This window comes from Hyperolius riggenbachi, chromosome 4 (genome assembly GCF_040937935.1).
Source record: "Hyperolius riggenbachi isolate aHypRig1 chromosome 4, aHypRig1.pri, whole genome shotgun sequence".
NCBI lineage: Eukaryota > Metazoa > Chordata > Amphibia > Anura > Hyperoliidae > Hyperolius > Hyperolius riggenbachi.
The window spans coordinates 73,173,588-73,188,343 of NC_090649.1; positions in this window are offsets into that span (position 1 = coordinate 73,173,588).

Consider the following 14,756-nt stretch of genomic DNA (forward strand, 5'->3'; position numbering starts at 1 on the left):
TTGGTATAGATCTGTCTGGATTATTGCCTGAGAGCACCATTGGCTATAAATACATAAATCCTGCTACAGACTATTTCTCGAAGTTGGTGGAAGCATACCCTCTTGAGACGAAGACAGCAACAGAGGTTGTCTAGAATAATAATGGTCGTATATTGACATGGTTGTCCTAGAAAAAAAATATTTCATTGCAAAAGTTGTGCCCTTGAATCTGGCACAATATTGTGTGTATTTTACATTGTGATTGGGAACAATTCCAAGATTTTTTTTCCCACTCAAACATCTGGGCAGAGTATTATCACTACACACATTTAAAAAATTTTTATGTGACTGAAGGGTGATATCTAATTTTGTACAGCACCAAGAAATATGTTGGCGCTTTATATAATAATAATAATAATAATAATAAATAATACATTCTATGTGAGGATCATAAGACAGAATCACAGCTGAACACCAAAAACAGGTGCCGACTTGCCCTGCACCCAGATCACCAGCAGCGTACACATACGTACACTCACAAGACTATTGAGAAATTTTTTTGTATTAAAAAAAAAAATGTTAATACCAACTGACTTTTTAACCATGTGATTAAGGTTCCACGTGTCATTTTTTCCCCTTTTACAGTTAAATTTTCATCTATGCAAAACATTAAATATTATGTAACAGCTGCGCATCATCCATGAACAAATGGGTTAGATGAGAAGACTAATCAAAGCATCAAAAGGCAATTGGAAATTTGATAATATATTCGTCAAATCACTCAAGACCGTTTTCTTCCATGTGAGGATCACAAGACTGAATCAGGTGGTTTCGGCGCACACAGTCGAGCACTGAAACCAGGCGCCACCATAGCAGCAATGTAATGCTGCGCGGGGCATGAAAGGGTCATTTTGGGTTCCGGCAATCAAGGACCCGGAATTCCTTACCCCTCTGAGTTGCTATGACAGAGGGAATAGTATGTAACGCTGCCTGGTGATTGCGCGGCAGCGAGTAGTCATTCGGCTCACCCTGCACCCACATCACCAGCGACACAGTAATAAGCACGCTAAGACTATTGAGAATTGTATTTTGGATTTTTTTCATATAAAAAAAAATATATGTATGAACCATACCAATACCAATTGCCCTTTTACCATAATTTTCCACATGTCAATTTGAATTTTTTCTTCTTTTTACAGTTACATTTTCATCTATGGAAAACATTTAATATTGAGCGCAGTGTAACAGCTCTGTATCATCCGCAAACAAATGGGTTAAATGAGAAGACTAATCATAGAATCAAAAAGATAATTGGAAATTTGACAATATATTCATTATAAGGGACAAATATTTGATGTTTTAATCATTGTTTATTTTCTATTTGACGGAGCTCTATCCAAATGTGTGGCAGATTCTCCTGAATTATGGGATAATTACCTTGACACTGTTTGACCTTAGTTCAAAAATGCATACGGGTAGTAGAACCACTCTGTTCATGCTGATGTATGGCAGAGAAGCATTATACCCTTTACAAGTACCTACAGAATATCCAGTAAGATATGTATAGTAACTTTATTTACTTTATGTATACTGCTGTACATTTCTGAAAAGGTTGGTTTTGCTTTCTATGGCACCCCACTATTTTGTATTTACCGTTAAGGTACTATACAGTCTTGCCACATAAAGGACCACGATCATGAAAATCGTAAAATACATGTAAACATTACAAATAAGTAGATTTCTTCCAGAGTAAAAATAAGCCATAAATTACGTTTCTCCTATGTTGCCATCACTTACTGTAGGTAGTAGAAATCGGAAAAAAATATCGGTAACCAAATGTTGGAAAATTTCCGACTGAATTAAGACCGTGTTCACATTCACAAAAGTTTCTGCCTAAAGTTACCACTTGCAGAAAAACGTGCTGTAAAAAGTGATAAAAGTGTGGTAATGTGTGTCAGTAAAACATGCTAATTTTAGACTTAAATTCCGCAAAAAAAATGAAATTCACAATGAAAAGAAAAAAAAGTGCATTTTTAAATCCTTACAGATTTATTTTTTTGATCACCCGGTGAGATTTTTCACTCCACATAAAATTACATGTAGTCTAGAGCCTTTTGAGCTGTGTTTGCTGGATTTTTCCAAGAAATTTTTTTTTCCACATTTTTTACTGAATGTTTAACAACTTTCACCATTACCGCCAGTTTACTGCACTACTACTGGCCTGGAATGAGTAAGTAAGTAGGAAAAACGTTGAAGGCAGCAGATCCTATGAAGCACATTCAGATACAATATGAAAGTGATAATCCAGTGCAAGCAACTTTAAATCAATGTAAATTTGTGGAGATGTATATGTATGTCAATGGTATTGTCTATGAGGCCCAGTGCACACCAAAACCGCTAGCAGATCCACAAAATGCTAGCGGTTTTTGGTGCGGATTGCAGAGATTTGGCCCAGTGCACACCGAGCGGATTTGGATGCGATCCGCCGGCCACATCCACCTGTAAATCCGCTTGCCTAATGTATTTCAATGGGATGGTACACACCGACGGTTTGAGGTTTTTAGCAAACCGTAAACGTGCAGCAGGAGGCACGTTTGCGGTTTGGAAAAAAACTCAAACAGTTGGTGTGCACCAGCCCATTGAAATACATTTGCCAAGCGGATTTAGAGGCGGATGCTGCTGGCAGATCGCATCCAAATCCGCTCGGTGTGCACTGGGCCTTAAACACATTTTATCCACCAAGTCCATCTTATAGTCCAAAATACAGTGATTCCCTGACTTATGATCGCCCGCCGATATGATCCACCACGTTGTCGGGGACTCCATGCACTGTCCCTGGTTTCCTCCTGTACTGCCCTTGTGTAAATTTATTAAGCGGTGTTAGCCATTTGTATCTCTCACCTTATCCTGGAAGCCCATGACTATCAGCTGCGCTCTTGCCCCCTGGTGGTGGCACTTCTCGGTCTCATAATTACAAACATGATCGGCTCTATTGGGAAGGAGCGAGTGAGAGGAGCAACTGATCACCGTGGGCTCTCAGGATTAGGTCAGAGATACATGCAGCTAACAACGCTAATTACATTTTACACAGGGGGAGTGCCAGAGGACAAGGGGTAGAGGAGGAGGACACAATAGAAGGGGGGGGGGGGGAACGTCTACAAGACTGCACTATATACGCACCAGGTTCTGAAAAATATTATGTATATATGTAGATATATATGGATATATAGAGATGTGTGTAGATATAATTTATAAAAAAAAAAAATTAGGTTTCCGATGTATGGGAGCTCATTGGCATACATCTGACTAGACCATTGCCTGAGAGCACCAATGGCTAGTGTGGCGAACATTACGGAAAGTCGTGTGCATAATCGCCAATGATTTTCATATGGTCCAGCATCATTACTGTCAGTGCTGTGTAACTAGAATAAATGTCTTTCCTTTCTCTTTTCCTCACCCCCCCCCCCCCCCCTCAGAGAGCATTGCAGAGTATAGTACCTTCCCCCCCATGTCCTGATAACATGGAAATGAATTTCACACGTGGCCGACCCCCTAGGCAGAGCCATTTGCTCACAGCGCTCTCTCCCAAGAAACCAGCTCGAACTGGCAGAGATAAGAGATTCCCTCCAAAATCATACAATCAAACAAAGAGAACTTTTATTTATTTGTAATTCAAAATAGCCTTGTCGCAGAAAGAGAAAAAATACATTTTCTGATACCTAGAAATCAGTTCTATCATTCACCTGAACTACAATTTTCTAACTGTCAGGAATCCGTAGGAAAACCACTTTATCCGGCCTGCGTAGAGCGAATGCGATAGAATAGGCATGTATAGCCTCGTTTGATACAGGGTCGCAGGCCGCTTATGAATATAGCCTCGGATTTGTGATGTGCCAATCTGGGGCAGAGTCACACAGATTATTAATAATTGGTTCATCTTCTTGTCTGGGGGTGGCAACCTTGCAGCCAGGAGATAACCCTGCCTTAAACACACCTACTTTCCAGGTAGTGACAGCCCAAAACCCAGGTCCTATAAAAGTGGGGCGGGACCAAACCCGCCCAGTTCAAGGAGAACCGACGCATGCTGTGTTCCAGGACTATTAACATTATTGCCTACTTTTAAACTGGACTGTTTCTTCATTCTTCAATACTAGACTATTGAGAATGTTTTTTGTATTAAAAAAAAAAAGTTAATACCAACTGACTTTTTAACCATGTGATTAAGGTTCCTCGTGTCATTTTTTTCCCCTTTTACAGTTAAATTTTCATCTATGCAAAACATTAAAATATTAAGGACAGTGTAGCAGCTGCGCATCATCCATGAACAAATGGGTTAGATGAGAAGACTAATCAAAGCATCAAAAGGCAATTGAAAATTTGATGAATATATTCGTCATAAATTACTCTAGACCGTTTTCATCCATGTGAGGATCACAAGACTGAACCAGGTGGTTTCGGCGCACACAGTCGAGCAGTGAAACCAGGCGCCACCATAGCAGCAATGTAATGCTGCGCGGGGCATGAAAGGGTCATTTTGGGTTCCGGCAATCAAGGACCCGGAATTACTTCCCCCTCTGAGTTGCTATGACAGAGGAAATAGTATGTAACGCCGCCTGGTGATTACGTGGCAGTGAGTGGACATTCGGCTCACCCTGCACCCACATCACCAGCGACACAGTAATACGCACGCTAAGACTATTGAGAATTGTTTTTGGGATTTTTTTCATAATGATGAAATATAAAAAATATATGTGTGAACCATACCAATACCAATTGCCCTTTTACCATAATTTTCCTCATGTCAATTTAATTTTTTTCCTTTTTACAGTTACATTTTCATCTATGGAAAACATTTAATATTGAGCGCAGTGTAACAGCTCTGTATCATCCGCAAACAAATGGGTTAAATGAGAAGACTAATCATAGAATCAAAAAGATAACTGGAAATTTGACAATATATTCATCATAAGGGACAAATATTAGATGTTTCAATCATTGTTTATTTTCTATTTGACAGAGCTCTATCCAAATGTGTGGCAGATTCTCCTGAATTATGGGATGATTACCTTGACACTGTTTGACCTTTGTTCAAAAATGCATACGGGTAGTAGAACCACTCCGTTCATGCTGATGTAAGGCAGAGAAGCAAGTGGGAGTTTTCACAAATTTACAGACAGGCGTTTTTATGTGACTGCGATAGTGCAGGATGCAGGTTTATACGGCATATTGCACTCCGTTTCCTGTGTACACCATTCTGCTAATTTATTCATCTATTGTTGCTGCATGTGTGTTTTTTTGGTTTTTGTTTTAGGTTTCCGATGTATGGGAGCTCATTGGTATAGATCTGTCTGGATCATTTTGTATAGCATAAAGAGGTAGCGCTACTAGTGATCCAATATGAACATCAATCCCTGTTACAGTCAGATTGTATGCTGAAAATGACAACAGTCTCTTATGGCAGCTTGATCGCCTATCCTCATATATACTTCAAACTTCTCCTTTAGGGTAATAGATAGCCTTCACCACACCTTTTGTGCCAGACTCACCGTCTGCTAAAACCCCCAAACAGGTCTAATAAAGCCTTGGGACCGTTGCCAGGTCGCCCCCCACCTCTCAGGCACAAAATTGGATCACGCTTGTCTCGCTCACCAACAGGCTAGACGTCTTCCTTGTATATGTTACTTGTCTCCCAGAACCTCAATAAAAAGGCCTCTCATAGTATAATACTGTTTGGTATTTATTTATAAAAACAATTGCACTCACGTTTTCCGAGGTAAAAACAAAGCATAGAGTTCTTCTTAGGGCAGGCTCTCCCCCGCTATGTTGGCCACAGGCAGGCTGGTTCCTATAGTCCCTCCGTGTGTTGCACCGCTGGTGCGCGCTGCCCTCGGCTACACTCCACGTGGGAGGCCTGCCTCTTAGTGTACGCTTCCTGCTCGCGTGGTTAGGCTCCGCAATGTTATGCTGCGTGGGGCGTGTAAGGGTAATTTGGGGTTCTGCAGATTGTCGGAATTACTTCTCCCTCTGAGTTGCTACGAATGAGGGGGAAATAGTATTTATCCCCCCCCCCCCCCCCCCAAAAAAAGGCATGTCATTTTTTTTCCCTATCATTTTAAACCTGCACAATCTTATGAGATTTTAATGTTTGAAAAAAAAAAAATTCCGCTTTTGAACAATCCTTTGACAAAAAATTATACTATACATTGAGTTAAAAATATATGTATTTTTTTTACATGAATTTTATTTATTAATTATGGCCCTGCATAAATTCAAGTTTTCTACCATTTTTTTCCCCTCATAGGTAATTTCACACAGTTGCTTCATTTCACCAAGTAGGCATTTGGTAAGAGCCCTGCATTAGTTGTACCAAATGTAGGATTTTAGACCTTTAAAGGCACTTCATTGCTTTCCGCATGTGGGAGTTTCACAAATTTACATACAGGCATTTATGTGACTGGTAGTGCAGGATGCAGGTTTATACGGTATATTGCACTCCGTTTCCTGTGTACACACCATTCTGCTAATTTATTCCTCTATTGTTGCTGCATGTGTGTTTTTGTTTTTTGTTTTAGGTTTCCGATGTATGGGAGCTCATTGGTATAGATCTGTCTGGATCATTGCCTGAGAGCACCAATGGCTATAAATACATAAATCCTGCTACAGACTATTTCTAGAAGTTGGTGGAAGCATACCCTCTTGAGACGAAGACAGCAACAGAGGTGTCTAGAATAATAATGGTAGTATATTGACACTGTTGTCCTAGAAAAATTATTTCAATGCAAAAGTTGTGCACTTGAATCTGGCAAAATATTGTGTGTATTTTACATTGTGATTGGAAACAATTCCAAGGTTTTGTTTTCCCAAACATCTGGGCAGAGTATTATCACTACACACATTTTGAAAATTGTATGTGACTGAGGGGTGATATCTACTTTTGTACAGAACCAAGAAATATGTTGGCGCTTTATATAATAATAATAATAATAATAATAATAATAAATACATTCTATGTGAGGATCATAAGACTGAATCACAGCTGAACACCAAAAACAGGTGCCGGCTTGCCCTGCACCCAGATCACCAGCAGCGTACACATACGTACACTCAAGACTATTGAGAATTTTTTTGGTATTAAAAAAAAGTGAATGCCAACTGACTTTTTAACCATATGATTAAGGTTCCTCGTGTCGTTTTGTTCCCCTTTTACAGTTACATTTTCATCTATGCAAAACATTAAATATTAAGGACAGTGCAACAGCTGTGCATAATCCATGAACAAATGAGTTAGATGAGAAGACTAATCAAAGCATCAAAAGGCAATTGGAAATTTGATAATTTATTCGTCATAAATCGCACAAGACCATTTTCCATGCAAGGATCACAAGACTGAATCAGGTGGTTTCGGCGCACACGGTCGAGCACTGAAACCAGGCGCCAGCATAGCAGCAATGTAATGCTGCGCGGGCCATGAAAGGGCAATTTTGGGTTCCAGCAATCAAGGACCCGGAATTACTTCCCCCTCTGAGTTATGACCGAGGGAATAGTATGTAACGCCGCCTGGTGATTGCGCAGCAGCGAGTTGTCATTCGGCTCACCCTGCACCCACATCACCAGCGACACAGTAATACGCACGCTAAGACTATTGAGAATTGTTTTTTGGATTTTTTCATAATGGTGAAGTATAAAAAAATATATATGTGTGAACCACACCAATACCAATTGCCCTTTTACCATAATTTTCCTCATGTCAATTTAAATTTTTTTCCTTTTTACAGTTAAATTTTCATCTATGCAAAACATTTAATATTGAGCGCAGTGTAACAGCTCTGTATCATCCGCAAACAAATGGGTTAAATGAGAAGACTAATCATAGAATCAAAAAGATAATTGGAAATTTGATAATATATTCATCATAAGTGACAAATATTTGATGTTTTAATCATTGTTTATTTTCTATTTGACGGAGCTCTATCCAAATGTGTGGCAGATTCTCCTGAATTATGGGACGATTACCTTGACACTGTTTGACCTTCGTTCAAAAATGCATACGGGTAGTAGAACCACTCCGTTCATGCTGATCTAAGGCAGAGAAGCATTATACCATTTACAAGTACCTACAGAATATCCAGTAAGATATGTATAGTAACTTTATTTTCTTCATGTATACTGCTGTACATTTCTGAAAAGGTTTGTTTTGCTTTCTATGGCACCCCACTATTTTGTATTTACTGTTACGGTACTATACAGTCTTGCCACATAAAGGACCACGATCATGAAAATCGTAACATTTAAAATACATGTAAACATTACAAATAAGTAGATTTCTTCCAGAGTAAAAATAAGCCATAAATTACGTTTCTCCTATGTTGCCATCACTTACTGTAGGTAGTAGAAATCTGACAAAAACGGACAGATTTTGAACTAGTCCATCTCTTCATGGGTAAACTTAAGTCTGAGAATAATAAACTATTTCTATTCCTCATTTGTTAAAAGTATAATCAATATTTTACGTATTTTTTTTATAGCTTACAAATATTCAGGCAGATGAAGCTTACTATTTAGAGTACCAAGTAAAAACAATTAGAACAAATGTCAGAAGTGAAAGCAAGAGCTCATGATAACCTGGAAAAGGCAAGGCAAAATCCGGCTCAGATTTGTAACCAGCTTAAGTAGTATTGACAGGTTAAGTTTAATGTTGGGGATGAGGTTCTATTTTTCAATAGTAGAAAGTACACCAGAAAGGCTGGACGAATGCAGCAGCACTTTAGTGGTCCATATATAATATCTTTGCTTTGACTGGCAAATCAGGGACTCTTCAAAATAAACAGGGGGAAATCCTCAGGAACAAACCAAATGCAAGTCAACTGAAACCATTTAAGAATCTTTGCCTGACTTCAGTGGCAATTTCATCAGCAATAAAGTCAACAACAAAAATTCTTCAACTTGAACAGTTAAAAAAAGAAATCGCATGTATGAAGACAGAGGCCCATATGCAATTATTTTTTTTCACCTGCTTTTTCTCCTAGGTGATAGTTTCAAAATTGTCAATTAAATACATTTAAAACCAACAGCAAGTAAGAAAATACTCAAAATAATTTTGATAATACATTTTCACCACCCTTTCGGTACTTTTTCAGTTGCAAAGTGCTGAAAATTATTTTACATTTTTCAGGATAAAAAAGGTTCAAAAACAATGTTCAATACAATCTCAGGTTACCTCTGTTATAACGTACAACAAATAACCGTGATTGAGAATATATAACCACTATAGCACCCATGTGCATAAGCCAGTGCCGATACTAGGGGCGAATATCAGACAATAACAATGAACAAGAGCAACATTAACAGATCTTCTCACCTCGCTTAATGGCCTAGCCAACAATCTGATTCTAGTACAGATCGTTGATCTCTTTCCAATACTCACCGGGTGTAAACCTGAACGTTCATATAAAAACTTATAAGAAAAGGTGTACTGAACAGTGTACACAAACATCAATGTAACGGACCGACACACAGAATATAACTCATTCAACAAAAGTGTCCATATATCCCTTCATCATATTATACCACAGAGATCTTAGAAACGTTACTTGTTAAGTAACCCCAAGTTGAAAACCGGTCATATTGATACCAAGGACTGAAAGAGTATAAAGAGTGAAATTACATCAGCCTCCATAAGGCCGGGGGGGAGAAGGTATAGAGAAACTGATGAGCTATGGATTCGGGATCCAATTTTGTATTCTGTTACATTGTTATTTTATATTTTTACATATTGTCCAATTTTTATTTATTTAAATCTCCCTTTAATTACCCCCTTTTTGTTATGGACACAAATCACTCAGTATGTTGGCAACGAATAAAAAGCCAACTGGCCATGCATTACAGCAACTTTGAAAAAGAGAGGGCAAGAAAACAAGAGGCAAGTGTTGGAACAGATGCAAAAGATTGAAACCTTTCTAAACTGCAGATAGAAAAATGAACCCTGTGATGTTATTCAAGAAGAACAAACCTCAGAAATGCCAGGATCTTCAACTAAGGCAACCTCTGTTCTTCAAAAAGGGGAAGAAAAAGATTCTAACTTGACTACAATTTCTGACTCAACTGCCTCACCCACAGATATCCCAATGCAAGAATTATTTGAAGGAGAGACATCAAGTATCGACTTCTCATTCTGAAAGGCTTGGAAGCGAGGGATGTGCAAAGTGACATTCAGTACTCCAGTGATCCTGTGGACCGAGATGTACATAGTGAAAATCTGAAGAACTGCATTGCATTCAATTGTGTCATACAGAACAAAGATGCTGACTTCTCCCTTTTAGCTAGACATTACGCGGACAAAGTGAGGTGCATGTCTGAAACGGTTTGCAATAGTACAGTGCAATGGAGAACTCATAATGTGACCATGGCTTGTGTATTCCATCAAGTCAAAGAAGATTTTCTGTGTGTGCTGCCTTAGTAAAGCTTGCCAGAAAAGGTTTTAATGACTGGAGGAATTCTGCTCAACTGATAGAAAAATATAAGACTCGAAGACTGCAAATGTGGGCAATAATGCATGGAAGAACAGATCACCATCTAGCTCTGAGACAGAAAGAAGAAATCAGCTGCTAGAGAGAAGCGCTGAAAAGAGTTTTAACAGTTGTGAAATCTCTTTAAATCCAAGGTTTGCCTTTTAGAGGCACAAATGAGAAATTTGTTTCCTTAAAGAGGAACTGTAACGACAAAACGGCCCCTGGGGGGTACTCACCTCGGGTGGGGGAAGCCTCAGGATCCTAATGAGGCTTTCCACGCCGTCCTGCGTCCCTCGGGGGTCTCGCTGTAGCCCTCCGTGCAGCGGTGACGCAATATTTACCTTCCTGGCTCCTGCGCAGGCGCTCTGATGCCTCTCGGCGCCGAAGTAGGTGGAAATACCCGATCGCCGTCGGGTCTGCTCTACTGCGCAGGCGCAAGTTTCCGGCGCCTGCGCAGTAGAGCGGACCCGACGGAGATCGGGTATTTCCGTCTATTTCCGTGCCGAAAGTCGCCACAGCGCCCCCGCTGGAGCCAGCAAAGATAAATATTGAACTGACAGTCGGCACAGTCGCCGGTTGTTCGGAGGGTTGCGGCGAGACCCCCGTGGGACAGAGGACGGCGTGGGAAGCCTCATTAGGATCCGGAGGCTTCCCCCACCCGAGGTGAGTACCCCCCAGGGGAGGTTTTTGTTGTTACAGAGTCTCTTTAATGGCAATTACCTTATGATGTTGGAGGCAATTTCAACTAATCATCCATTTTTGCAAGCGCACTTAACCTCCCTAGCATTCTGGACGAGCTAGGCTCTTCCAGAGACGCCGGAGGTCACCGCTCAGGCCCCGCTGGGCCAACTTGAATAATTTTTTTTTAAACACGCAGCAAGCACTTTACTTGCTGCGTGTCTTACCCGATCGCCGCTGCCGCCAATTCACCGCGATACAGGACCCCCCAGCCGAGACCCCGTGTGCTGCCTGGCCAATCAGTGCCAGGCAGCGCTGAGGGGTGGATCGGGTTTCCCTGTGACGTCACGATGTTCGATGCCATCGCGACGGGGGAAGCCCTTAAGGAAATCCCGTTCAGAACGAGATTTCCGGACGGGTCATTGTGCCGTCGGCAATCGGAGGGCAGGGAGGGACGCCGCAGGGAGGGGGGAATCAGCTAGCTAGCTAGCTACATGGAAAAAAAATGTGCAAAAAACATTCCCACGTCCGCAGGAATTTAGAACGTCAGGCAGGTTTAAGAAGTTTGGACATGATTAAGCACAGCATTTTAATTTGTCCAACACTGTGGGGAGTTCATTGTTCTTGTGGCTTCAAAAGTAGTGACGATCATAATCTGCCAATTACGATAACACAAAATTTCACATAAATCTTCACAATTACACCTATACGTAAATATGATTTTTAAATTCAATTGGTTTTGTATGGTCATTCGTATTTTAGTGTAATTTTTGCGGAACTTTGTACTGACTTTAGCGATCGATCAATTTTAACCCCTTCCTGACCGCCTAACATCGAAAGGCATCAAATCCTGGGGGAGGAAATGCCGGCAGCAGCGATCAGAGCTCTCCAACAGAAAGCTCTGTTGGTGGGTAGAAAAGGAGTCAAGATTCATTTGCATGCTAAGTTGTATGGCTCTGCAATGAACTGTTAAAGCTGCAGAGCACTGATTTGTAAAAAAAATAGCCTGGTCCCTAGGGGGTGTAAGCCTGGGGTCCTCAAGGGGTTAAAAATGCAAAGAAAAAAGTTTTAAACTCAAACATTACAGTTTAAAAAAATTCTTAGCATTTTTAAAATTAATTTTCTAAAAAACTACAAGGTTTTTTTGAAAAAAGAAAATTCTGACTTGTACCCACTATTCTCCTTAAAGAGAATCTGTATTGTTAAAAATCGCACAAAAGTAAACATACCAGTGCGTTAGGGGCCATCTATTCCCCTCAGTCACAATTTCGCCACTCCCCGCCGCATTAAAAGTAGTCAAAAACAGTTTTAAAAAGTGTGTTTATAAACAAACAAAATGGCCACCAAAACAGGAAGTAGGTTGATGTACAGCATGTCCATACATAGAAAATGCATCCATACACAAGCAGGCTGTATACACCCTTCCTTTTGAATCTAAAAAGATCATTTGTGTGTTTACCTTCTGTCCCCCTGCAGCTCTCATCCACTGAAGAGGGACAGGCTGTGAGGCTGATTGTTTCTTCCTGCAGACAGCTCTGCCCATGTCTAATTCCTCAGCATGTGTCAGCCCAGCTCCTTTCACAGCCTAACAGAGGAGGATTTTTATCCAGCTCTCCTCACTGATATCAGAGACACTGCCGGCTTATGTAAATAACATACACTGGAGTGTGCATAGAGGGGTCTGGAGAGGGGTGTGCATAACAGATCAGCATGGAAGAGTTGGCAGCCTTCCAGACACAGAGCGACACGTCCAACAGGGGAAAGATACATTGATTTATTACAAAGACAGTGATAGTAGAAAGTGCTGCAGTAAGCCAGAGCACATTAGAATAGGTTTAGGAACTTGTAGGATGGTAGAAAACAGGATGATATTTTTTTGTTACAGAGTCTCTTTAAAATATGTAGCAATTTTGGTGATAGTAGCATGTATAGGGGCTCTGCTATTAACCGATAAATTTAGCACAAAACGACTCAAAAATTACACAAAAAATTACACAAAATGTATTACAACCATACAAAATTATGATTTTCCCCAAAGATTCGCATTATCATTACGATGCTTAATTGTGAATTATGATAATTACTTATACGCATAATTTCTGCTCATCACTACTCAAAAGTGCTGAATATAATACTAAGAGAAACAAGGGAAGCAAAGTACTATATCAGTGTTGACTCAACACCAGACATCTCATATTGACCGGCTATCAAACTGATTTATAGAAAAATTCCCCAAAGAATGATTTTGAACGATTTAAATGTATACCAAATGTAGGTATAAATATGAAGACTTGTTTAAAGCAGTTATGGACACTCAATTCATATGAGCTTAAAGCGAACCTTAAGTCAACCAAAAAAAATGAGATTTACTCACCTGGGGCTTCCCTCAGCCCCCAGCAGCCGATCGGTGCCCTCGCAGCTCCGCTCCGATGTCCCAGGACCCGCCGGCGAGCACTTCCGGTTTGGCCGTCACCGGCCGACAGGCATGAGAACGCGAGTGATTGTTCGCGTTCCCAGCCTGTATATCGCCCCCTATGCTGCTATTGCGGCCTCCTGGCCTCAATAGCAGCATAGGGGGCGATATACAGGCTGGGAACGCGAACAATCACTCGCGTTCCCATGCCTGTCGGCCGGTGACGGCCAAACCGGAAGTGCTCGCCGGCGGGTCCTGGGACATCGGAGCGGAGCTGCGAGGGCACCGATCGTCTGCTGGGGGCTGAGGGAAGCCCCAGGTGAGTTCATCTCATTTTTTTTAGTTGACTTAAGGTTCGCTTTAACATCATGGACTGCAGTCTTATGATAATGCAAGTAGCATGATACAAGCTAATGATGAAACAGGTGAACCTGGTTGCCATTTTATACCATGTTCTGCACATTCCCTGAATCTTGTTGGAACTTGTGCAGTCAACCTGAAGGGAATTTAGTTTTATGCAATCTTCCATATATTTGTACAATTTTTTTCCCTCTGGAACAGGTAGATGGCAGGTGCTTGTTTCTCACTTGCAGCCTAAGACTGCAGTTTTAAAAGGTTTACCAACTACAAGATGGTCCGGAAGAATTGATGCATTTCTCAGCTTCATAAAGTCCTGAAAAAGTGATTAAAAATACCATCGAAACCTTGCATAAGATATCAGTAGACACTAGCCAAAAAGCTGAGGTTCGGAATGAGGCAGAAGGTTTAAGGCTGAACCTGCAGAAACTTCTTTTCTGAGTTCTAGTCACAATGAGTTATGGCATTCGGTAACCAAATGTTGGAAAATTTCCGACTGAATTAAGACCGTGTTCACATTCACAATAGTTTCTACCTGAAGTTACCACTTGCAGAAAACGTGCTGTAAAAGGTGATAAAAGTGTGGTAATGTGTGTCAGTAAAACATGCTAATTTTAGACTTAAATTCCGCAAAATGAATTCACAATGAAAGAAAAAAAGTGCACTTCTAAATCCTTATTTACTGATTTTTTTTTATCACCTGTAAGTACCTGGTGATATTTTCCACTCACTTTTTCCACATTTTTACTGAATGTTTAACAATCACTATTACCGCCATTTTACTGCACTACTACTGGCCTGGAATGAATCAGTAAGTAGGA